Source organism: Phyllobates terribilis, unplaced genomic scaffold (genome assembly GCF_046119375.1).
Source record: "Phyllobates terribilis strain yellow unplaced genomic scaffold, ASM4611937v1 Scaffold_9__5_contigs__length_417890890, whole genome shotgun sequence".
NCBI lineage: Eukaryota > Metazoa > Chordata > Amphibia > Anura > Dendrobatidae > Phyllobates > Phyllobates terribilis.
In genome coordinates, this window is record NW_027362769.1 from 343,205,349 (window position 1) to 343,233,026 (window position 27,678).

Genomic DNA, 27,678 nt, shown 5'->3' on the forward strand with positions numbered 1-27,678 from the left:
GTTCTATTAATCCATCTATACAGACCTCCATCAGGTTGCAAACTGAATATATTTTTTTCTGCATCTACCTCTGAAAAAATATTGGGCTTCTAGCTGTGTGTTGGACTTGTTGTATTAATCCATCTATACTGACCTCCATCAGGTTGCAAACTGAATATATTTTTTTCTGCATCTACCTCTGAAAAAATATTGGGCTTCTAGCTGTGTGTGGGACTTGTTCTATTAATCCATCTATACAGACCTCCATCAGGTTGCAAATTGAATATAATTTTTTTCTGCATCTAACCCAGCCAATAGTTTTGGCCTAATACCACAGTTTGGCCACTCAGCTCTGCTCGGTTCCCATCCATTGTTTTTTTGTGCAAACAACTCCAGAGTTGTGAATTAGTTAACCACCAAAATGAGTGGAAAAAGGCCTGCTGCTGGTGGAAAGGGGAATAGGCGTGTTGGGAAGGGGAAAAAAGGTTGTGTCCGTGGGGTAGGTGTTAAAGCAACAGTAACATCTGCAGAAGAAAGACCATCTTCCAGCCAAACTAAAATGTCTACTTCTTTTAGCGGACAATGTGATAAGATCCCTTTCTTACGGCCACGCCAATGGCTATAAATTCCAGATGAGGCACAAAAACAGCAGGTGCTTCAACGGATATCAAGTGCTCCTTTAAGTGGGCTCTCCTCCACATCAACTTCAACATCACAAATACTCCAGTCCTCAAAGGTGTCACCCCAATCGCACTTGCTTCCTCACAGCTCCCAAATCTCCAGCTGCCCGTCTGAGTATGAGGTAGAACAGATGGTTGAGTCTGCAGAGCTGTTTACTCATACTATAGCCTGGGAATCAGAGGTCGACTCCAGCGCTTCTGTGAATCCAGACGAGGAAATGATCTGCACTGATGCCCAGAATCTTTATGAGTCGGATCCAGGACCAGACGCAGAAGGTTCTGACCATAATGTAGACCCTCATTCCCAAACTGTAACTCCTGTTGGTGGAGACAATGAGGAAGACGATGATAAGACTCAAATACCTGATTGGAGCGACAACTTTAGTTTTTTGTCAGGGCAGGAACAGGTTGGCTCTGAGGACGACGGGTGTGATAACGCACAGGGTGATGATGATGAGGTTGGAGATCCCACTTACTGTCAACCCACAGGCAGCCAAGAGATGAGGTCAGCAGAGGAGGTGGAGGAAGATGCTAGTGACGACGAGGTCAGGTTGCGCCTTCCTGGACAGAGACGTAGTACTGGAAGCATGTCAACAACTGCATCCTCAAACACAACTCTGCCTCTCACCACAAGTCGTGGTGGCTCTTCAGGTCGCATGGGTGCTAAGCCTTGCATAGCCTGGGCATTTTTTCAGATCGATAAAGATGACCCAACTCTTGTTATCTGTAACATTTGTCAGCAAAAGCTAAGTAGAGGCCAAAAAATACATAGTTTGAGTACTTCATGCATGAACCGGCACATGGACATGAAGCATAAGTTGCAGTGGGAAGCTCAGTGTGCTACAATGCGGCCTAGCCGGCCGGGCCAACCACCGTCTGCCATATCTTGTGCATCCGCGGCCTCTTCATCCTCTGTGACTGGGGGGACAGCAGTCACACCTGTTTTGGGGCGCAGACCTGCCACCTCTTTACCCGCAACAGCCAGCGTGATTGGCAGGTCATCATTTTCTTTGGAGGTGGTAACACCAGCTGGTGTTGAGCGCTGTCCGACATCGATAGCACCACCTTTGGATCAAGGCAACCTAACATGTCCGCCTGCATCTTCCTCACAGACCGGCAGTTTGCCGGGGACACCCTTATCAACCCCGTCTAAGCACAATAGCCAGCCCTCGGTCCCTCAGATGTAGACAAGTAAAAGACCATTTCCTCCTAGCCATGAGAAAGCTAAGAGGTTGAATTTCACCATCTGCAAGCTCTTGGCTACAGAAATGCTGCCTTTCCGCCTGGTGGACACAGAGGATTTTCGAGACCTTATGTCCGTCGCAGTGCCCCAGTACCAGATGCCCAGTCGGCACTACTTCTCAAAGAAAGGTGTGCCTGCGCTCCACCAGCATGTCGCACACAACATCACCGCTTCTTTGAGAAACTCTGTGTGTGACAGGGTGCATTTCACCACAGACACTTGGATGAGTAGGCATGGACAGGGGCGTTACATGTCGCTGACTGGGCACTGGGTAACTATGGTGACAGCAGGACAAGGGGCTGCTGTCCAAGTCTTGCCGTCCCCACGAGTTGTGCGTCAATCCTCTTTATGTCAAAGTTCCTCCACTGCTTCTGCCTCCTCAACCTCCTCTCGGTCTTCCACCTGCACCCAAAGCCTGTCTGGTCATGCCACCAGCTTTCTAACTGCGCAGAAGGGATCCTGCACACCTCCTTACTATGCTGGCAGTAGGGCTCAACGTCATCAGGCGGTTTTTACATTGAAATGTCTGGGAAATGTGAGTCACACAGCTGAGGGGTTGTGGTCAGCTCTGGAGAACCAATTTCATGAATGGTTGTCTCCACTGGATCTGAAACCAGGGAAGGCCGTGTGCGACAATGCTGCAAACCTGGGTGCGGCCCTTCGCCGGGGCAATGTCACACACGTGCCTTGTATGGCTCACGTGTTGAACCTGGTTGTCCAGCAATTTTTAGCCCACTATCCCAGACTAGATGGCCTTCTGCAGAGGGCATGGTCGCTGTGTGCTCACTTCCGCCGTTCGCATCCCGCTGCTCAGCGACTTACATCACTACAGAAGTCGTTGGGCCTGCCACTTCACCGGCTAAAATGCGATGTGCCTACCCGGTGGAATTCAACTCTGCACATGTTGCAGCGACTGTGGCAGCACCGACAAGCCCTGGTGCAATACGTTCTGACGTATAGCCTGGGCCAACGAGATTCAGAGGTGGGGCAAATCACGTTGGAGGAGTGGTCTCAGATCAGGGACCTATGCACCCTTCTGCACAGTTTTGAAATGGCGACGAAGATGTTTAGTGCTGACGATGCCATTATCAGCATGACTATTCCGGTGATTTACATGCTGGAGCACATGTTAAACAGAATTCGGAGTCAGGTGGTGGCACAAGAGGAGGTGGAGGAAGTAGAGGAGGAGGAGTTGTATGCGGAAGGGCTAACATCTGCAAGGTCCAGACGGTCGGCAGCACCAAGGCGGCAGGCATGTGAGGGTGGGGGAGATGGTTTTACCAGGGCGCATGGTAGCAGCCAAACTAGTGAGGAAGGTGCAGGAGCCCAGGAAGAAGTGGAGGACGAACTGATGGAAGACTCATCAGATGAGGGAGACCTTGATCACATTTCTGTTGTGCGAGGTTGGGGGGAGAGGACAGAGGAAGGAAGCATGATTGTTACCTCGCCACCAACACAACAGGGACTTGGTGCTCCTGGATGCGCAACACACATGAGTGCCTTCTTGCTGCACTACCTGCAACATGACCCTCGAATTGTGAGAATTAGAAATAATCCTGACTACTGGGTTGCCACACTGTTAGATCCCCGGTACAAAAGTAAATTTGCAGAAATTATTCCTGCCATAGAAAGGGATGCACGCATGCAGGAGTATCAGCAGAGACTGTTGCAAAATCCTACATGTGCTTTTCCACAAAATACCAGTGGTGCACGTAGTGAATCTCAAAGTTCCAACTTGCCAACCGTGGACCGTCAAGTGTTCAGCACTCAAACCGTAACAGAACCACAGTATCTGCTGGTAACATCAATTTTGCGGAATCATTTCACCACTTTTTTAGCCCATCCTTTGCAAGGCCACAGGAGACAAGAAGTCTGACACATAGTCAACGCCTAGAGACGATGGTACAGGAGTATCTCCAAGTAAACATTGAAGCCACGACTGTGTCACTGGACCCTTGCTCTTTTTGGGCTTCCAATCTGGATAAATGGCCGGAGCTAGCCACTTACGCCTTGGAGATCTTGTCATGCCCCGCAGCCAGCGTTCTGTCTGAACGTGTGTTCAGCGCTGCTGGTGGTGTGCTGACAGATAAGCGCACGCGGCTCTCCACTGATAATGTAGACAGACTCACGTTCATAAAGATGAACAAATCATGGATCCGAAACGACTTTTCTACCCCTGTGTCATCCTGGGGAGAGTAAAAGCTTGATGATTGGTTAAAATCACCCTACCAACCGTTTTAAGCTTTCAAATTACTAATCATGTTTATCTGTATCTTGGCTGGAAAATAATTTGGACTTTGTAGCAGTGTGCAGCACTGATTCTATTAGGCCATCTATAATAAGCTCCACCAGATTTAAAATTACTAATCATGTTTATCTGTATCTTGACTGGAAAATAATTTGGGCTTTGTAGCAGTGTGCAGCACTGATCCTATTAGGCCATCTATACTAAAGCTTCACCAGATTTAAAATTAATAATAATTTTTAGCTGCATCTAGCCCGGAAAATAATTTTGGGGCTCCGAGATGCGCAAGACACATAAGTGCCTTCTTGCTGCACTACCTGCAGCATGACCCTCATATTGTGAGAATTCGAAGTAATCATGACTACTGGGTTGCCACTCTCTTAGATCCCCCAAACTTTTCGATCAACCTTTTCATTTTAATAAAGACCAAAAAAATGGTCATTTTTGAAATTATAAGCATTAGCAGGTTGTTAGAAACTGAAATCAAACAGTTTTCAACTCAAAACTTTATTCTAGGTGATGTTACATTTTCACATAGGACCCCGTGTTCGAAAGGAGCTTCTGAACTCTCTCGTCCATTGAATTTGTCAGGTTTTGGATGGTTTCTGCTTCAATTGTTTTGCATGAGGACAGAATACCCTCCCAGAGCTGTTGCTTAGATGTGAACTGCCTCCCGCCATCATAGACACTCCTTTTAATGATGCTCCAAAGGTTCAGAATGGGGTACAGGTCAGGGGAGCATGGGGGTCACACCATAAGTTTGTCTCCTTTTATGCCCATATCAGCCAGAGATGCAGATGTTTTATGTGCAGCATGAGATGGTGCATTATCATGCAGAAAAATGATCTTGCTGTGAAATACACGGTTCTTCTTCTTGAACCATGGCAGAAAGTGCTGTTTGAGAAAATCCACATACATTATGGAGTTCATCTTTAGCGCCTTCAGGGATCCTAAAGGGGCCGACAATCTCTCTCCCCATGATTCCAGCCCAAAACATTACTCCACCTGCTCCTTGTTGGCGCTGTAGCCGTGTTTGCGTGGGGTGTCCATAAACCAACCATCCTCCACTCCATCCATCTGGACCATCGAGCGCTGCACGGCACTCATCCGTGAACACATCAGTTTTGAAATCAGTCTTCATGTAATGTTTGGCCCACTGGAGCCGTTTCTGCTTGTGTGAAGTGGATAGAGGAGGTCGACAGGATGGCGTATGCACAGCTGCAAACCTCTGAAGGACCCTGCATCTTGTTGTTCGGGGGACGTTGGAGGCACAAGCAGCTTCAAAAACTTGTCTGCTGCTATGACAAGGCTTTTTTACCGCTGCTCTTTCAACCTGACGTAATTGCCTGTAGGAAAGAGTCCTCAATTTGCCCTTATCAGCACGCACACGTGTGTACTGTGAATCAGCTACATACTTCTTGATTGCCAAGACACTTCATCCTGATCATCGCACAATGTTGATTGTAGTCATGCCTTGACCTAAACACTCCACAATTTGTTGCTTCTCAGCAGCCGACACATCCTTTTTCTTTCCCATTTTGGCAGAAAATGTAGGCTGCTTAATAATGTGAGACAACCTTCTTAAGTAGTCTTGCATTTCATTGGACACACCTGCCAAACTAATTAGCACAGGTGTCTGCAATTGCTTACAGTGATATAAAGAGCCCTGACACACATCACCATCAATGAGTTTAACTGACAAACAAACAAATTCTTCCCTTATCACTCCTAAACACTTTTTGCATAATAATTTGGAACGCAGTGTACATGTGCTTTTCCACAAAACACCAGTGGTTCACGTAGTGAATCTTACAGTTCTAACTTGCCAACCGTGGTCTGTATGGAGTTGTTCAATAAAGGGCCCAAAATTAAGATAACATATTCGGGAGAGGTCTCTATGAATAGGAATTCCTAAGTATTTGATACCCTGTGAGGGCCAGGCAAAGGGAAAGTTGGACTGGATGGAATCCTATATGGATTTGGGGAGGGAGACATCAAGGGCCTCAGACTTCGCTGCATTGATTTTAAAATTTGACCATGTAACAAAGTGATCTATTTCAGCCATAACAGCATGGATGGATATATGTGATTGAGTGATATATACTAGGACATCATCAGCAAATAGAGAGCACTTGTACTCGGTGCCTCCCACCTCAATCCACCTAATATTGGGGTTATGGCGAATTGATGAGAGCAGGTGCTCCGTCACTAGGATGTATAAGAGAGGGGACAGAGGACATCCCTGCCTTGTCCCATTGGTGATTGTGAAAGGTGATGAAAATGTTCTGATGCACCCCCTGGGCCTTGGGACACCCGGAGCCGGACCCTTTTTGGTGGATGCTGGTGGTTGTAGTCTTCGTGGCGGCGACCCGGTTCCGTGGCTCAGGGTGGTCAAACCAGTGGCGGAACTATTTATGTGGTTTTGATGTTTAAATGTCCGACTACGCCACCCGTAGATTGCGGTCAGAGTGAACCGCCGCTGCAGGGCAGACGGCTGAGGCTGGTGTTGTGGGTGCAGCAGAGCGTAGCATAACTCCCCACGGGAGGAGTATAGCCTCAGGGCAGTGTATGCGGAGGATGGGGGTGATGGTGCAGGGCAGCAGCAGTAACGACACGGAGTCAGTGATGCAGTCCAGGGCCTTTACTCACAGTTCTTATTATCCAGACCACGTCTGCAGGTAACGGCTGCCGACGTCGTACTGTGCTCACCAGGTGAGGGGCTCAGACAACTCCCAGATAACTTTGGAGCGCTTCACAGGACCCCCTTTGTGTGTCCTTTGTCTGGCCTTTCTTACCAACCCTTCTGTCCGGCTGCCTCGGGCCTCCTCTTGGTAAACTTGGCGCCAGTTTCCCTGACCCTATGTGGTGCCTTCCTAGCGGGTGTAGCGAGGGGCTGCGCCACATAAAATGTCACAGCCTCCGGTTTCTAGCTGAGGGTCGTTTCCTGCCTCCACTAGTTTCGGGGACCGGTCTCCCCCTTTGGTCTGACCCCTCCACGCAGGTGGATTCGGGCGTGCGGTGGCGACTCGCCCGTCCGCACCCCTGGAATCCCTTCATTCCTCGTTCCTGGAGCCTTCTCCGCTCCTCTTCCTTCCTTCTCCCTCTTCCAGGCCTGGGCCTCTGTTACTAGGCCCGCCTCCGGAGCAGAGCTCATGCAGAGCCCCTGCTCCCTGTCACTTCTGCTCAGACTTCTCTGCACTGAACTAAGATGGTGCCCACCTTTTATACTCCCTTCTCAATGCACCCAGGAACTGCTTCCTCCCTGCTCCTGCACTACAGGGTTCCCCTTCCTCAGTGTTCCCTCCCCCCACTCCAGCCAGGGACAGGGACTGTCGTGCCCATCTCAGAGGCATATTGGTCGCCCTGCCCCACGGCAATGTGGTGTAATGCATGCAGGTGTCGGGTCCTGATCCACACTCCATCCTTACCTGAGAGTGAGATATCACACCTCTGGGTGAGGTGCAATACCTCTGTAGCAACCGAGCCCTCAGGATGCTACAGTTCCATTTATCTTCAGCCTAGGTGACGTATTGTGATACAGGGCCGTGATTTTGGCTATAAAAGGGTCCCCTAGACCCCTACCCCAAGCTTTTTAAGAGAATCATATATGGCGTGCCAGGAGACTCTATGGAATGCTTTCTCAGCATCCAACGAGAGTATCTAATTACAAATTTTTAACTGCATCTAGCCCAGGAAATACTTTGTGCCTAGTAGCAGTGTCTGCTAGTCAGCGGATTATCCCGGCTGTTAAGCAAGCTACACCACCTGTAGTTTAGACACTTAATTTTTGAAAGGAAATGCTTCGGGACCATGGGATACTCAGTGAAGAGCATCAGGAGGCACCCCAAGGCATAGGGGCTGGGACTGGCAGTAGGATGCCTTGCGGTGGACAGCCGAGCTCGATCCTTATAAAAGCTTTTTAACTGCAGCAGCTTTAGTGGACGCTACTGGAGCTGGAATTACGCGGCTGCTGGCATGAGACTTGCTCTCCAATAGATCCTTGTAAATGGATTTAAAGTGTATTCATTCAAATTAAAGAGACAATTTAAATTAAAAAGCTTAGAGCTGCCTCCACTACAGTGGGGCTCGCTCGACCCACTAGCGGACAGGCACCAGTATTGGGAGAGGGGGGCTGGCCATCAGGGTTCACCGCGGCTCTGGCACAAACCCGGCGACACGGAGGTGGCACGGGCAGGAGCGGACTGGCCGTGTCGACTTCTCACTTTTTGGATTTTAGAAGGGCATGACATGCCTATATCTGTGTCTCCCCCTCCTTTTACTCCTCCACCTCTTTTATTTTCGCATGACTATATGTACTTGTCACTTTTCCATGTGTTAGTTATGTCTTCTGAGCAGTTTGTCAGCTTTTGGACACCTTTGAAGGTGTTTTCTATGTGTTTCTATGTGTTTTTGTTTGCCTGCCATTGGTTTTAACGGTGTTCGAAGGTGTTCGACGAACAGTTCGACGAACAGTTCGGCGAACACACGGGTGTTTGACAAACCGAACCGAACTCGAACACTACGGGGGTGGCTCAACACTAGTAAGGAGGTGTGCAGGATCCCTTCTGCACAGTTAGAAAGCTTGTGGCATGACCAGACAGGCTTTGGGTGCAGGTGGAGGACCGAGAGGAGGTTGAGGAGGCAGAAGCAGTGGAGTAACTTTGACATAAAGAGGATTGACGCACAACTCGGGGGGACGGCAAGACTTGGACAGCAGCCCCTTGTCCTGCTGTTACCATAGTTACCCAGTGCCCAGTCAGCGACATGTAACGCCCCTGTCCATGCCTACTCGTCCAAGTGTCTGTGGTGAAATGCACCCTGTCACACACAGAGTTTCTCAAAGAAGCGGTGATGTTCTGTGTGACATGCTGGTGGAGCGCAGGCACACCTTTCTTTGAGAAGTAGTGCCGACTGGGCATCTGGTACTGGGGCACTGCGACGGACATAAGGTCTCGAAAATCCTCTGTATCCACCAGGCGGAAAGGCAGCAGAGCTTGCAGATGGTGAAATTCAACCTCTTAGCATTCTCATGGCTAGGAGGAAATGGTCTTTTACTTGTCCACATCTGAGGGACCGAGGGCTGGCTGTTGTGCTTAGACGGGATTGATAAGGGTGTCCCCGGCAAACTGCCGGTCTGTGAGGAAGATGCAGGCGGACATGTTAGGTTGCCTTGATCCAAAGGTGGTGCTATCGATGTCGGACAGCGCTCAACACCAGCTGGTGATACCACCTCCAAAGAAAATGATGACCTGCCAATCACGCTGGCTGTTGCGGGTAAAGAGGTGGCAGGTCTGCATCCGAAAACAGGTGTGACTACTGTCCCCCCAGTTACAGAGGATGAAGAGGCCACAGATGCACAAGATTGGGCAGACTGCGGTTGGCCCGGCAGGCTAGGCCGCATTGTAGCACAGTGAGCTTCCCACTGCAACTTATGCTTCATGTCCATGTGCCGGTTCATGCATGAAGTACTCAAACTATATATTTTTAGGCCTCTACTTAGCTTTTGCTGACAAATGTTACAGATAACACGAGTTGGGTCATCTTTATCGATCTGAAAAAATGCCCAGGCTATGCAAGGCTTAGCACCTGAAGAGCCACCACGACTTGTGGTCAGAAGCAGAGTTGTGTTTGAGGATGCAGTTGTTGACGTACTTCCAGTACTACGTCTCTGTGCAGGAAGGCGCAACCTGACCTCGTCGTCTCTAGCATCCTCCTCCACCTCCTCTGCTGACCTCATCTCTTGGCTGACTGTGGGTTGACAGTAAGTGGGATCTCCAACCTCATCATCATCACCCTGTGTGTTATCACACCCGTCGTCCTCAGAGCCAACCTGTTCCTGCCCTGACAAAAAACTAAAGTTGTCGCTCCAATCAGGTATTTGAGTCTCATCATCGTCTTCCTCATTGTCTCCACCAACAGGAGTTACAGTTTGGGAATGAGGGTCTACATTATGGTCAGAACATTCTGCGTCTGGTCCTGGATCCGAATCATAAAAATTCTGGGCATCAGTGCAGATCATTTCCTCGTCTGGATACACAGAAGCGCTGGAGCCGACCTCTGATTTCCAGGCTATAGCATGAGTAAACAGCTCTGCAGACTCAACCATCTGTTCTACCTCATACTCAGATGGGCAGCTGGAGATTTGGGAGCTGTGAGGAAGCAAGTGCGATTGGGGTGACACCTCTGAGGACTGGAGTATTTGTGATGTTGAAGTTGATGTGGAGGAGAGCCCACTTAAAGGAGCACTTGATATCCGTTGAAGCACCTGCTGTTTTTGTGCCTCATCTGGAATTTGTAGCGATTGTCGTGGCCGTAAGAAAGGGATCTTATCACATTGTCCGCTAAAAGAAGTAGACATTTTAGTTTGGCTGGAAGATGGTCTTTCTTCTGCAGATGTTACTGTTGCTTTAACACCTACCCCACGGACACAACCTTTTTTCCCCTTCCCAACATGCCTATTCCCCTTTCCACCAGCAGCAGGCATTTTTCCACTCATTTTGGTGGTTAACTAATTCACAACTCTGGAGTTGTTTGCACAAAAAAACAATGGATGGGAACCGAGCAGAGCTGAGTGGCCAAACTGTGGTATTAGGCCAAAACTATTGGCTGGGTTAGATGCAGAAAAAAAATATATTCAATTTGCAACCTGAAGGAGGTCAGTATAGATGGACTAATAGAACAAGTCCCACACACTGCTAGAAGCCCAAATATTTTTTCTGAACTAGATGCAGAAAAAAATTATATTCAATTTGCAACCTGATGGAGGTCAGTATAGATGGACTAATAGAACAAGTCCCACACACTGCTAGAAGCCCAAATATTTTTTCAGAGCTAGATACAGAAAAAAAATATATTCTATTTGCAACCTGGTGGAGGTTAGTATAGATGGACTAATAGAACAAGTCCCACACACTGCTAGAAGCCCAAATATTTTTTCAGAGCTAGATGCAGAAAAAAAATATATTCAATTTGCTACCTGATGGAGGTCAGTATAGATGGACAAATAGAACAAGTCCCACACACTGCTAGAAGACCAAATATTTTTTCAGAGCTAGATGCAGAAAAAAATTATATTCAATTTGCAACCTGGTGGAGGTCAGTATAGATGGACTAATAGAACAAGTCCCACACACTGCTAGAAGCCCAAATATTTTTTCAGAGCTAGATGCAGAAAAAAATTACATTCAATTTGCAACCTGATGGAGGTCATTATAGATGGACTAATAGAACAAGTCCCACACACTGCTAGAAGCCCAAATATTTTTTCAGAGCTAGATGCAGAAAAAAATTATATTCAATTTGCAACCTGGTGGAGGTCAGTATAGATGGACTAATAGAACAAGTCCCACACACTGCTAGAAGCCCAAATATTTTTTCAGAGCTAGATGCAGAAAAAAATTATATTCAATTTGCAACCTGGTGGAGGTCAGTATAGATGGACTAATAGAACAAGTCCCACACACTGCTAGAAGCCCAAATATTTTTTCAGAGCTAGATGCAGAAAAAAATTATATTCAATTTGCAACCTGATGGAGGTTAGTATAGATGGACTAATAGAATGATGCTATGCCCAAAAGGTTTTACTTCACTAGTAGAGATGAGCGTTGTTCTACTCGAACTGTTCGCCAATCTCAAATTCGAGCTGTTTTGGGCGGTGTTCGAGCCGTTCGGCGAACACGAACAATTTGAGAAAAATTCGGCTGTTCGAGGTTATGTTCGATAACTGTTCGTGCACCAAAATCATAACTGGATTTTTTCTCAGTAATGATGAAAATTAATGTTAATACGCAGTTTGAGTGTACAGCGGGGTGGGGGGAGGGGCAGGGGATGGATCTCTGCAGGAACAATGAAGATCTCCATTTTTTTTTTCTCTTTCCCGCATTTACAGTGGGGAGGTGCAATCTGTCAGACTATCAGCAGCGCTCACACGGAGCGAAGTGCTTTTTTTCACACAAGCAAGGGCATGTGTCATTGGCAGTGTATGTCACATGTCCTTGCCCTATAAGACCAAGCCATTTTCCCCGTCGCCACCATTTTCTCACTGCTGCAGCTGCGTGTTAGACGGCACCGCTGTTGCTGTGAGCGCTATACCTTGTTAATTTCAAGCCAATTTTCGCACAAATCTACAGATAGCTTGGGAGTAGGGAATAGTTGTGATTGCAGTCCTTTTAAGGACTAGGTTACAGCATTTCCTATGACTTTTGTCAGGCAGGTCTGTGCTCTTAAATAGATAGGTTGTGGGAGTAAAGACTAATTGTAATTGCAGTCCTTTTCAGGACTAGGTTACATCAGTTCCTATCAGTTTTTGCCAGGCAGGTCTGTGCCAGTGCTGTGCAAGTTTTTTTCACAGCATTTGGCTGAATCTAGCAAAGCTAATCCTTTTTGGCCTATTGCAGAGTGTGTTAGTCAGTGGAGTAGCCTATCTGTGTTGCAAGATATACCACCTGTGTATAGAATACCAATTTTTTTACTGCACCTAGTGAAGTAAAATCTTTTGGGCATAGCATCATTCTATTAGTCCATCTATACTGACCTCCATCAGGTTGCAAATTGAATATAATTTTTTTCTGCATCTAGCTCTGAAAAAATATTGGGCTTCTAGCTGTGTGTGGGACTTGTTGTATTAGTCCATCTATACTGACCTCCATCAGGTTGCAAACTGAATATATTTTTTTCTGCATCTACCTCTGAAAAATATTGGGCTTCTAGCTGTGTGTGGGACTTGTTCTATTAATCCATCTATACAGACCTCCATCAGGTTGCAAACTGAATATATTTTTTTCTGCATCTACCTCTGAAATAATATTGGGCTTCTAGCTGTGTGTGGGACTTGTTGTATTAGTCCATCTATACTGACCTCCATGAGGTTGCAAATTAAAAATAATTTTTATCTGCATCTACAGTACCTCTGAAAAAATATTTGGGCTTCTAGCTGTGTGTGGGACTTGTTCTATTAGTCCATCTATACTGACCTCCATCAGGTTGCAAATTGAATATAATTTTTATCTGCATCTAGCTCTGAAAAAATATTTGGCCTTCTAGCAGAGTGTGGGACTTTCTCTATTAGTCCATCTATACTGACCTCCATCAGGTTGCAAATTAAAAATAATTTTTATCTGCATCTACCTCTGAAAAAATATTTGGGCTTCTAGCTGTGTGTGGGACTTGTTCTATTAATCCATCTATACAGACCTCCATCAGGTTGCAAACTGAATATATTTTTTTCTGCATCTACCTCTGAAAAAATATTGGGCTTCTAGCTGTTTGTGGGACTTGTTGTATTAGTCCATCTATACTGACCTTCATCAGGTTGCAAACTGAATATATTTTTTTCTGCATCTACCACTGAAAAAATATTGGGCTTCTAGCTGTTTGTGGGACTTGTTCTATTAATCCATCTATACAGACCTCCATCAGGTTGCAAACTGAATATATTTTTTTCTGCATCTACCTCTGAAAAAATATTTGGGCTTCTAGCAGTGTGTGGGACTCATTATATTAGGCCATCTATACCAAGCTCCACCAGCTTTGAAATTAATAATAATTTTTAGCTGCATCTAGCCCTGGAAATAATTTTTCCCAATAGTGGTAGCAATAGAAATATGGGGCGCGAGCCTGGCTAACAAAAATATACGCTTCATAACACAAAACACCAGCCTAGCGCTCTGCATTAATAAGATGGCATCATCGTCTCTCCCAGTGCTAGGCCTACCACGCAGGCTAGTATTCCTGTGCCTAAAACACAATGTATGGGTCCGCGCTGGCCACTATGCTGAGGGGTATAAAGCTGCTGCTAACGCTTTATAACAATTCAATTGGCAGATTTTCACAGAGCTCTTCCACAACGCCCACCCATCGGGCAACAGTTGCCCACCCTCCCTATGGGATCTAGTGGCGAATAGTTGATGCCATTAATCAGAGCGTCAGTTGCCCCGTCAACGTGGCAAGCATACGGTAAGGCATGGGAAGAGTGGACACGACTAGTAGCAGGCAGACGGGTTGACCAATGTGAACAAGCCAGATCACAAGTCACCATAGAATTTCTCCACCAGCTAATGATGAGGGGCATATCAGGGGCGTCAGCGCAGCGGTGTCTGACCGGAGTAGCATTTCACTTCCAACTACTGAATTGGGGAGATGTGACAAAGATTCATCATCAGACAATCCATAAAAGGGTGGAAAAGGGGTCAGCCAAGTCAGGAATGTAGACGTCCCGTCCCGTGTCACTAAAACTGATTTCTCACATCTTATCCCTAACACCATTAACATGACACTCACAATTTGAAGCAACACTAATGTCTACCGCATTTGTGATCGCCTTCTTCGGGGCGCTATGTATAAGCGAATTAGTCCCTCAATCCAAAATTACCACCAGTGGACGCTTATTACACCAGGAAGTAGTCATAGCCAATAATGCAATACGTGTACGCATACACCAATCGAAAACGGTTCCAGCGGGCAGGGGTACTTGGGTACTTCTACAACCCACAAACGGTACACTGAGTCGGGTAACAATAGTAAAAACATATCTAACCATCAGATCACAAAGTAATTTCTTCGTATCACACATTGATGGAACGCCATTATCAAGATACCTGTTCTAAGCTATATTTAATAAATGCAGAACATCGGCAGGGAACCACCCCAAAGATTACGGGACACACTCATTCCGCATAGGTGCGGCCACGGAAGGAGCAAGAGCAGGACTGTCAGAAACGGAAGTTCAGAGGATAGGGAGATGGCGATCCACGTGTTTGGCGAGATACATAAGACCGGACTTGTTATCCTAACGTGGTTTGTTTCTTTTACAGGTGACGCTAAGCCAACAGTGTGAGTGATAGGCCACTCGTATATATATTGGGCACAAAAAAGGGCGAAAGTCCGCCCAGGCGGGAGGAAATTAGAGTTTCATAACACATATTTCAACTGGAGAGGTATTAGAGGCCTGCTATGGCCACAGGTACTAATGGAGGTAATCAAGGTAGGGAGAGAGGCAAGAGGTCCGGTCATCTTAGTTATACAGGCCGGGGGAAACAACCTAGGTCATCACAAGAGCGCATAACTAATGGCAATAATGAAACTAGACACTGAGCGCTTCAGAGAATTTTTCACAAAATTAGCTATAGTATGGTCAGAGATTGTGCCGATAGCGGTATGGCAAGGTGCGCGAGACATCACGGCCATCGAATGGACAAGGCGGGTAATAAATATTCGGATGGCAAAATTTAGAAGAGACAGAGGCGGTGTAGTGATACGACACCGACAACTGGAAGGAGATAAAGCAGGCCTCATACGGCCCGACGGTGTTCACTTAATAGATATTGGACTGGACCTATTCCTGTCAGGACTCCAGGACGGAGTGGAACAAGCGTTAAGAGTGATGGGTGGGGGTCAGAGTCCTGCATACGAGTACGCTGGATCCTCCGTGGCCTGGAAATAGAAAGGACATGTTGGAGAGTTACACTTGTTGGCCAACTTGCCGGAGTGGGGACCCAGGGCATGCTGCAACAAGCTGAATTATTTTAGAAATAAAATGCCTTTCTAATGGAATGAGTATAAAGAGTTAATAAAGCTGTGACCGATCCTCACCCATCCAGTTGTAAGAATTACATTATTGGGTTGTCCATGAAAGGGGGGCGGTAGGGGGGCTGAGCATCTGGGTTTGGTTGGGGTTCCCCACAGTCTGCCTAGGCTAGATTAATTTAAAAATTCTTATTAGATACACAGGCGGTGCAGCTTGCTTCGCAGCTGGGCTACTACGCCCAAAGTATTGCCTAGGCTAGATGCAGTTAAAAATTCTACGCTGACTAGCAGACACTGAAGATTTGGAGCAGACCTCTGAGTAAACAGCTCTTCAGACTCAACCATCTGTGTTACCCCAAGCCATAGTGTATGTAGTTTCTTACAGTTAAAAGGGGGGGGTGCGACCCAACCCACCTGGAATTGACGATGCCAACGTCACGTAAGACACAGCAAGGGGACTCCCAAAATTGTGGCACAGACACCACTTAACCCTAGAACGCATACCTGTGGCCTTGCAGGCCCGCCTAGTTAATTGTTTTCTATTTTCTGCAAGATTGCTTTAGTTAGAATTTTGAAACTCTAGGTATTCTTCATGTATATAGTTGTTTGTCATTTGAGTTTGAGTTATTCCATGTTATTTGCACACGGGCCTAAAGGGCCCCAGGTATGTGAAAGTGTAGATTTTTATGGTCATGCGTTCTAGGGTTAAGTGGCATCAATTGCCCCACTGTTGCTTAAAACGGTTGGTGAGGTGATTTTACCAAATCCCCAAGCTTTTAGTCTCCCAAGGATGACACAGGGGTAGAAATGTCCTTGCGAATCCATGATTTGATCATCTTTATGAACGTGAGTCTGTCTACATTCTCAGTGGACAGCCGCGTGCGCTTATCTGTCAGCACACCACCAGCAGCGCTGAACACACGTTCAGAGCAGGGGCGGAACTACCGCCCGTGCAGCCGGTTCATTGAACGGGGGCCCCGAGGGAGAGGGGGCCCCTCCAGCCTCCAGCAGGGCCGCCATCAGGGCATGACTGCCCTGACTCCAGTATGGGGCCCGGCCGGTAGGGGCCCCCTCGGGGGCCCCCCTCTTGTGCGTCTCTCTCCTCATGGGGCCCCCGGCCCCATGCTATGCGCCGGGTCCGGGACATTTCAGCGCTGAGCTGCGCTGTTGCAGCAGCGCCTTCATGATTCCCCTGACTTCCGGTCATGTGACGGTGCCGTCACATGGCCGGAAGTCAGGAGAACCTGCTGTCAGCGATTTGGACGAGCGCCAGGATTCTGCAGGGATCTCATGGGGGTAAGTATAACAAGTTTTATTTTTTTTAAAATACAATTAACTAGGAGTGGAGAGATGGGAGAAGCACATGTGTGTGTGTGTGTGTGTGTGTGTGTGTGTGGGGAGATGGGAGATGCACATGTGTGTGTGTGGGGGGGGAGATGGGAGATGCACATGTGTGTGGGGGGGGAGATGGGAGATGCACATGTGTGTGGGGGGGGAGATGGGAGATGCACGTGTGTGGGGGGGGAGATGGGAGATGCACATGTATGTGGGGGGGGAGATGGGAGATGCACATGTGTGTGGGGGGGGAGATGGGAGATGCACATGTGTGTGGGGGGGGGAGATGGGAGATGCACATGTGTGTGGGGGGGGGAGATGGGAGATGCACATGTGTGTGTGGGGGGGATGGGAGATGCACATGTGTGTGGGGGGGGATGGGAGATGCACATGTGTGTGGGGGGGGAGATGGGAGATGCACGTGTGTGGGGGGGGAGATGGGAGATGCACGTGTGTGGGGGAGATGGGAGATGCACATGTGTGGGGGGGGAGATGGGAGATGCACATGTGTGGGGGGGGAGATGGGAGATGCACATGTGGGGGGGGATGAGAGAGGTGCACATGTGGTGGAGGGGGATGAGAGAGGGGCACATGTGGGGGAGGGGGATGAGAGAGGGGCACATGTGGGGGAGGGGGATGAGAGAGGGGCACATGTGGGGGAGGGGGATGAGAGAGGGGCACATGTGGGGGAGGGGGATGAGAGAGGGGCACATGTGGGGGAGGGGGTGAGAGATGTGCACATGGAGGGGGATGAGAGCTGCACATGGGGGGGTTTGAGAGCTGCACATGGGGGAATTGGGAGTAGGGGGATAATGAGCTGCACATAACGAATGTGGGGTGGGGGAGAGTAATTGATAAATGATGATGGGGTGGGGAGAGCACGGACATGATATAATGAATTGGGGCAGGGGGTGCATGTAAATATTGAATGCGGGGAGCAGGAAGTATAGAGTAGGGGGCGTTGCGGATGCAGGAGTGTGACTGGTAACAAATTGGCGGAAAGAGTAGAGGTTCTAATTAAATTATATATTAAGTGCCTATTTACAGTTAATGGGGGCACAGTGGTGGATTACAATTTATATTTGGAATGGTAGGTTGCCTAATAACTAACCATATATTGATGGTGGATGCACGTCTGTATTCAGCTGCGTAATGTAGAAGTTGGGGAATGTGCTCTAGATAACTGTGTTATTTTATGCAGAGACGAGTCCTGGCTGGAAGACGTGATGGCGGTCTGTGCTGGATGAAGGAGAAAAGCGAAGATGAAGGACTTCACCTAGAGACGTCACCGGTGAGTCAGTCTATTACATGTACACTGTGTATAATGTCACTGGTGATCACTGTATTACCTGTACACTGACACTATATACAGAGCTCCTGTGTATAATGTCACTGGTGATCACTGTATTACCTGTACCCTGACACTATATACAGAGCTCCTGTGTATAATTTCACTGGTGATCACTGTATTACCTGTACACTGACACTATATACAGAGCTCCTGTGTATAATGTCACTGGTGATCCCTGTATTACCTGTACACTGACACTATATACAGAGCTCCTGTGTATAATGTCACTGATGATCACTGTATTACCTGTACACTATATACAGAGCTCCTGTGTATAATGTCACTGTATTACCTGTACACTGACACTATATACAGAGCTCCTGTGTATAATTTCACTGGTGATCACTAGATTACCTGGACACTTACGTTATACATACCATGTATAGAGCTCCCGTGTATAATGACACTTATGGTAATATTAGTAATGTGGTGGTAATATTAGTAATGTAGTGGTAATATGTGGTCTGGTCATGGTGTGGCAGTTTTTCTCCCTTCTGTGTGGTATTATTCGGTCACTATGTTGTGGTAATATGTGGTCTGGTCATGGTGTGGCGGTATTCCCTGTATGTGGTATTATTGGTCATTTAAAAAAAAAATGTATATGACACATTCCCTTAAAGAAAACTAAATAAAAATATATCTAAAAAGAGTATTGGATATTTTAAGAAAATTTTAATAGGTTAGAGTAGGGCCCGCCCAGAAGAGTCTACCTTATCGTGGTGGCGGCTTTAAAAATCTTTTGGCCAAAACAAAAGCTGATGGCTATGTATGTGGCGCCGTCACATGGCCGAACGTCAGGAGAACCTGGTGGCAGCGACGTGGACGAGCGCCAGGATTCTGCAGGGATTGCATGGGGGTAAGTATAACAAGTTTTATTTTTTTTAAATACAATTAATTAACTAGGAGTGGGGGGAATCAGAGATGCACGGGGGGGATGAGAGATGCACATGGGGGGGGTGAGAGATGCACATGGGGGGGGTGAGAGATGCACATGGGGGGGTGAGAGATACACATGGGGGGGTGAGAGATGCACATGGGGGGGTGAGAGATGTACATGGGGGGGTGAGAGATGCACATGGGGGGGTGAGAGATGCACATGGGGGGGTGAGAGATGCACATGGGGGGGTGAGAGATGCACATGGGGGGGTGAGAGATGCACATGGGGGGGATGAGAGATGCACATGGGGGGGATGAGAGATGCACATGGGGGGGATGAGAGATGCACATGGGGGGGATGAGAGATGCACGGGGGTGAGAGCTGCACATGGGTGGGATGAGAGCTGCACATGGGGGGGTGAGAGATGCACATGGGGGGTTATGTTTACATAACTTTGTTGCCTTATGAAGGGCAGGGGGGGCCCCCCAAAATTTCTTGCACAGGGGCCCACTACAGTCTGTGTCCGCCCCTGGTTCAGAGAGAACGCTGGCTGCATGGCATGACAAGATCTCCAAGGCGTGAGTGGCGAGTTCCGGCGATTTTTCAAGATTGGAATACCAAAATGAGCAAGGGTCCAGTGACACAGTCATGGCTTCGATGTTCACTTGGAGATTCTCCTGTACCATCCTCTCTAGGCATTGACTATGTGTCAGACTTCTTGTCTCCTGTGGCCTTGCAAAGGATGGTCTAAAAAACTGGTGAAACGATTCCACAAAATTGCTGTTACCAGCAGATACTGTGTTACTGTTACTGTTTGAGTGATGAAGACTCGACAGTCCCACCGTTGGCAAGTTAGAACTGTGAGATTCACTACGTGCACCACTGGTGTTTTGTGGAAAAGCACATGTAAGATTCTGCAACAGATACTCCTGCATTCGTCAATACCTTTTTATGGCAGGAATTATTTCGGCAAATATACTTTTGTACCGGGGATCTAAGAGTGTGGCAACCCAGTAGTCGGGATTACTTCGAATTCTGACAATCCGGGGGTCATGTTGCAGGTAGTGCAGCAAGAAGGCACTCATGTGTCTTGCGCATCCAGAAGGACCAAGTCCTTGTTGTGTTGGTAGCGAGGTAAGAATCATGCTTCCTTCCTCTGCCCTCTCCCTCCAACCTCGCACAACAGAAATGTGATCAAGGTCTCCCTCATCTGATGAGTCTTCCATGCCCATTGCCAGTTCGTCCTCCACTTCTTCCTCGGCTCCTGCACCTTCCTCAACAGTTTGGCTGCTACCATGCGCCCTGGTTAATCCCTCTCCCCCACCCTCCCATGCCTGCCGCCTTGGTGCTGCCAACCGTCTGGACCTTGGAGATGTTATCCCTTCCGCATACGACTCCTCTACTTCCTCCACCTCCTCTTGTCCCACCACCTGACTCCGAATTCTGTTTAACATGTGCTCCAGCATGTAAATCACCGTAATAGTCATGCTGATAATGGCATCGTCAGCACTAAACATCTTCGTCGCCATTTCAAGACTGTGCAGAAGGGTGCATAGGTCCCTGATCTGAGACCACTCCTCCAGCGTGATTTGCCCCACCTCTGGATCTCGTTGGCCCAGGCTATACGTCAGAACGTATTGCACCAGGGCTTGTCGGTGCTGCCACAGTCGCTGCAACATGTGCAGAGTTGAATTCCACCGTGTCGGCACATCGCATTTCAGCCGGTGAACTGGCAGGCCCAACGACTTCTGTAGAGATGTAAGTCATTGAACTGCGGGATGCGAACGGCGGAAGTGAGCACACAGCGACCGTGCACTCTGCAGAAGGCCATCTAGTCCGGGATAGTGGGCTAAAAATTGCTGGACAACCAGGTTCAACACGTGAGCCATACAAGGCACGTGTGTGACATTGCCCCGGCGAAGTGCCGCACCCAGGTTTGCAGCATTGTCGCACATGGCCTTCCCTGGTTGCAGGTCCAGTGGAGACAACCTTTCATGAAACTGGGTCTCCAGAGCTGACCAAAACTCCTCAGCTGTGTGACTCACATTTCCCAGACATTTCAAAGTAAACACTGATGCGTTGAGCCCTGCTGCCAGCATAGTAAGGAGGTGTGTAGGATTCCTTCTGCGCAGTTAGAAAGCAGGTGTCATTACCAGACAGGCTTTGGGTGCAGGTGGAGGACCGAGAGGAGGTTGAGGAGGCAGAAGCAGTGGAGGAAGTTCGAGATAAAGAGGATTAACACACAACTCGTGGGGACGGTAAGACTTGGACAGCAGCCCCTTGTCCTGCTGTCACCATAGTTACCCAGTGCCCAGTCAACGACATGTAACGCCCCTGTCCATGCCTTCTCGTCCAAGTGTCTGTGGTGAAGTGCACCCTGTCACACACAGAGTTTCTCAAAGAAGCGGTGATGTTGTGTGCGACATGCTGGTGGAGCGCAGGCACACCTTTCTTTGAGAAGTAGTGCCGACTGGGCATCTGGCACTGGGGCACTGTGATGGACATAAGGTCTTGAAAATCCTCTGTGTCCTCCAGGTGGAAAGGCAGCATTTCTGTAGCCAACAGCTTGCAGATGGTGACATTCAACCTCTTAGCTTTCTCATGGCTAGGAGGAAATGGTCTTTTACTTTTCCACATCTGAGGGACCGAGGGCTGGCTGTTGTGCTTAGACGGTGTTGAGTAGGGTGTCCCCGGCAACTGCCGGTCTCTGAGGAAGATGCAGGCGGACATGTTAGGTTGCCTTGATCCAAAGGTGGTGTTCTCGATGTCGGAGAGCGCTCAACACTAGCAGGTGTTTCCACTTCCCAATGAACTGACGACCTGCCAATCACACTGGCTGTTGCGGGTAAAGAGGTGGCAGGTCTGCGTCCAAAAACATGTGTGACTGCTGTCCCCCCAGTCACAGAGGATGAAGAGGCTGCGGATGCACAAGATGGGGCAGACGGTGGTTGGCCCAGCCGGCTAGGCCGCATTGTAGCACAGTGAGCTTCCCACTGCAACTTATGCTTCATATCCATGTGACGGTACATGCATGAAGTACTCAAACTATGTATTTTTTGGCCTCTACTTAGCTTTTGCTGACAAACATTACAGATAACACGAGTTGGGTCATCCTTATGGATCTGAATAAATGCCCAGGCTATGCAAGGCTTAGAGCCCATGTGACCTGAAGAGCCACTACGACTTGTGGTCAGAGGCAGAGTTGTGGTTGAGGATGCACTTGTTGACGTGCTTCCAGTACTCCGTCTCTGTTCAGGAAGGCGCAACCTAACCTCGTCGTCAATAGCATCTGTGATGCCCCGCTGCGCTTGGTATCACAGATCCTACAAGAGTGCATTGATGGAATCCTCCACAAGAGGCCCCCATAAACATTCACAAATCTCCACCTTCCACCTCCGACCAGCAGAGGGAGCCCGTTAGGGATATAAATAGGGAAGGTGGAGCTAGGCAGTTCAGTTCCTCTGAAGAGTTCCTGCAGTAGAGAAGCCTAAGAGAGGTCAGTCTGCAGTGGAGCTCAGTCTAGTCTAGAGAACGCAGTTAATAGTTCAGCAGTGGAGCACGAGGCTCCTGCTTGCTAGATTCAGGGAGCCCAGATAGAGCTTAAGGTGTGCCGGTGCCGTAAGATCAGTGAAGTGCGGCAAGCTGCCGTTAGTGTGTATAGCCTAGTGAGGGCCCGAGTAGGCCGAAGGCGAGTGGCGAGTTAGTACATAAGGGGCAGAGGAGCTTAACCAGCTCACCCCGAAGCATTTACCGGACACAGGATCCGAGCTTACCGGTATCTCTATGACCCAGTAAGGCATAACCGGAATCCCTGGAGAACTACAAGTCCCAGGATCGCTAAGTTGCTGATATGTAACAGAGCCAGGAGACGCTTAGGCCCCGCATACTGGGAGCGTGAACTCCAAGAGAAGGCCCTACCAAAAGGTCAGCCAGCGCAGGACAGAGACAAAGTTAGGCCTAGCTCCAGGCAGGTCAGAAACTTACTACGCAGAGGCAAGAAACAGGAGGCCCTACACCCGCTCATTGGGGAGGATCCTGATATGCACCCTTCGCCCTACAGTGCTCCGGGATGTGCCTGAATTTCCACCAGTAAAAGGTACTGAAGTGACTACCGTGTCCGTTCCCGTTCTTGCTGTGACCCAGCTGGGTCTCGCCTGTCCTGCATTCCCCCTGCATACGCTGCCCTGAGACCTAGCTCCACCTGTGGCGAGCTATACCATCGAGCTGCCTTATCACCGGCCTCAGTGGACTGCTGCAGCGCTGGTGCTTGTCACCAGATACCACAGGTGGCGTCATGAACTCTTATAAAATTAACAATTATCCACCCTTTTAAAGAGAGACCCCAGGGTACGGGCCAGGGAGCCGACCACCGCGACATCCCCAAGGCCAGGCAAATGCCCGGGTACCGAGTCATCCCCATCCCCAGGGCTAGTCACATCCTCCTCCACCTCCTCTGCTGACCTCATCGACTGTCTGACTGTGGGTTGACAATAAGTGGGATCTCCAACCTTGTCACCATCACCCTGTGTGTTATCACACCCGTCGCCCTCAGAGCCAACCTCTTCCTGTCCTGACCGAAAAGTCAAGTTGTCGCTCCAATCAGGTATTTGAGTCTCATCATCGTCTTCATCATTGTCTCCACCAACAGGAGTTACAGATTGGAAACAAGGGTCTACATTATGCTCAGAACCTTCTTCATCTGGTCCTGGATCCAACTTATAAAGATTCTGGGCATCGGATCAGATCATTTCCTCATCTGGATTAACAGAAGCTCTGGAGCAGACCTCCGTTTCCCAGGCTATAGTATGAGTAAACAGCTGGGCAGACTCAGCCATCTGTGTTATCCCATACTCAGACGGGCAGCTGGAGACTTGGGAGCTGTGAGGAAGCAAGGGCGATTGGGGTGACACCTCTGAGGACTGAGTATTTGTGATGTTGAAATTGAGGTGATGGAGAGCCCACTTGAAGGAGCACTTGATATCCGTTGAAGCACCTGCTGTTTTTGTGCCTCATCTAGAATTTGTAGCGATGGGCGTGTCCGTAAGAATGGGATCGTATCACATTGTCCACGAAAAGAAGTCGACATCTTAGTTTGGCTGGAAGATGGTCTTTCTTCTGCAGATGTTACTCCCCCCCCCCACCGTGGGGGGCCTCGACCCACCGGCGGACAGGCACCAGTATTGGGATAGGGGGGCTGGCCGTCAGGGTCCACCGCGGCTCTGGCACAAACCCGGCGACACAGAGGTGGCACAGGCAGGAACGGACTGGCCGTGTTGGCTTCTCACTTTTTGGATTTTAGAAGGGCATGACATGCCTATATCTGTGTCTCCCCCTCCTTTTACTCCTCCAGCTCTTTTCTTTTCGCATGACTATATGTACTTGTCACTTTTCCATGTGTTAGTTGTGTCTTCTGAGCAGTTAGTCAGCTTTTGGACACCTTTGAAGGTGTTTTCTATGTGTTTCTATGTGTTTTTGTTTGCCTGCCATTGGTTTTAACGGTGTTCGAAGGTGTTCGACGAACAGTTCGACGAACAGTTCGGCGAACACACGGGTGTTCGACGAACCGAACCGAACTCGAACACTACGGGGGTGGCTCAACACTATTCACTAGGTGCAGTAAAAAAATTGGTATTCTATACACAGGTGGTGTAGCTTGCAACACAGATAGGCTAATCCACTGACTAACACACTCTGTAATAGGCCAAAAAGGATTAGCTTTGCTAGATTTAGCCAAATGCTGTGAAAAAAACTTGCACAGCACTGGCACAGACCTGCCTGGCAAAAACTGATAGGAACTGATGTAACTTAGTCCTGAAAAGGACTGCAATTGCAATTAGTCTTTACTCCCAACGTATCTATTTAAGAGCACAGACCTGCCTGATAAAATTTTTAGGAAATGCTGTAACCTAGTCCTTAAAAGGACTGCAATCCCAACTATTACCTACTCCCAAGCTATCTGTAGATTTGTGCAAAAATTGGCTTTAAATTAACAAGGTATAGCGCACACAGCAACAGCGGTGCCGTCTAACACGCAGCTGCAGCAGTGACAAAATGGTGTAGACGGGGAAAATGGCTGGGTCTTATAGGGCAAGGACATGAGACATACACTGACAATGACACATGCCCTTGCTTGTGTGAAAAAAAGCAGTTCGCTCCGTGTGTGCGCTTCTGATAGGCTGACAGATTGCACCTCCCCACTGTAAATGCGGGAAAGAGAAAAAAAAATGGAGATCTTCATTATTTCTGCAGAGATCCATCCCCTGCCCCTCCCCCCGCCCCTCCCCCCACCCCACTGTACACTCAAACTGCGTATTAACATTAATTTTCACCATTACTGAGAAAAAATCCAGTTATGATTTTGGTGCACGAACAGTTATCGAACATAACCTCGAACAGCCGAACTTTTTTCAAATCGTTCGTGTTCGCCGAACGGCTCGAACACCGCCCAAAACAGCTCGAATTTGAGATTGGCGAACAGTTCGAGTCGAACAACGCTCATCTCTAACTGGGACCTCCACGTCTCTTCTGAGGGGCATTAAAAGCGTCTTGTTAAGCTACTGCGACCTCCACATCTCTTCTGAGGGGCATTAAAAGCGTCTTGTTAAACCACTCTGAACTCCACAGCTCATCCAAGGGTCATTGAAATGTTGTTTTTAATTAACTCTGACCTCCACGACTCTTCGAAAGGGCATTGCATTTCCTCCTAATTTTTGGCAGCTTTTGCTTGGAAGGCATAAGCAAAGACTATGGGAGATCCTCTCCCCAATAATGGGAATAATGTTTGCAATGTGCTGTACTGCATGGCTCTTGTAAGGGGCATTGCAATTTCCTCCGTCCTAAATTTTCACAGCTTTTGCTTCGAAGGCATAAGCAAATACTTTGGGAGACCCACTCCCCAATAATGGGAATAATGTTTGTAATATGCTGTACTGCATGGCTCTTGTAAGGGGCATTGCAAGTTCCTCCGTCCTAATTTTTGGCAGCTTTTGCTTGGAAGGAATTAGAAAAGACTATGGGAGACCCACTCCCCAATAATGGGAATAATGTTTGTAATATGCTGTACTGCATGGCTCTTCTAAGGGGCATTGCAAGTTCTTCCATCCTAATTTTTGGCAGCTTTTGCTTGGAAGGCATAAGCAAAGACTATGGGAGACAAACTCCCCAATAATGGAAATAATGTTTTTAAGATGCTGTACTGTATGGCTCTTGTAAGGGGCATTAAAATCATCTTGTTAAGCTACTGTGACCTCCACCACTTTTCCGAGGGGCATTAAAACCATCTTGTTAAGCTACTGTGACCTCCACGTCTCTTCCAAGGGGCATTCAAACCGTCTTGTTAAGCTACTGGGACCTTGATGTCTTTTCCGAGGGGCATTAAAACCGTCTTGCTAAGCTACTGTGACCTCCACGTCTCTTCAAAGGGGCATTAAAAGCGTCTTCTTAAGCCACTCTGAACTCCACAGCTCTACCAAGGGCATTGAAATGTTGTTTTTAATTACCTCTAACCTCCACGACTCTTCCAACGGGCAGTGCATTTCCTCCTAATTTTAGTTAGCTTTTGCTTTTCAATGCTAAGGCGAAAACTAAGGGAGACCCACTCCCCAATAATGGGTAGAAGGTTTTTAGTACACTGTAATCCACGTCTGTTTCAAGGGACATTGCAGTTCCTCATAATTTTTGGAAAGCCTTCCATTCACTGCTTAGGCCAACAGTGTACAGGAGACGCAGTTCCTATAAATGGAAAAAACGGTTTAGTTAAGGCTAGAGATGAGCGGTGTTCGACTAGAACTGTTCGCCAATCTCAAATTCGAGCTGTTTTGGGCGGTGTTCGAGTTGTTCGACGAACCCGAACGATTTGCAAAAAATTCGGCTGTTCGAGGTTATGTTCGATAACTGTTCGTGCACCAAAAGCGTGTCCTGCATGTCTGGTGCTATTTAGAGCACCAATCATGCAGGGATTGTCTGCCACTCACTGTAATGCCACAGCCATGGTGGTTGTGGCATTACAGTGATTGCCCAAATCGATGGGAACAGTGCCAACAGTGAAACATGAAAAGCCGGCAATTCAGCAGCGGCATACACCGGTACCCGACAATTTAGAACCGAAAGAATGGAGCTTCACACATAGATTAGATAGATATAAACATGTCAGCCACATATATACGAAGTACAGTGACAGTGCTGCTTACTGTACTTGTCATTTAGCGTAAAGGATTTATCAAAAAAAATAATAGTGTTTTCATGCACCGTCTCTTTAAAAAAGCCGGCCGGCAATTCAGCAGCGGTACCCGACAATTTAGAATAGAAGGAATAGAGAATCACACATAGATTAGATAGATAGAAACATGTCAGTCACATATATATGAAGTACAGTGACAGTGTTGATTACTGTACTTGTCATTTAGTGTAAAGGATTTATCAAAAAAAATAATAGTGTTTTCATGC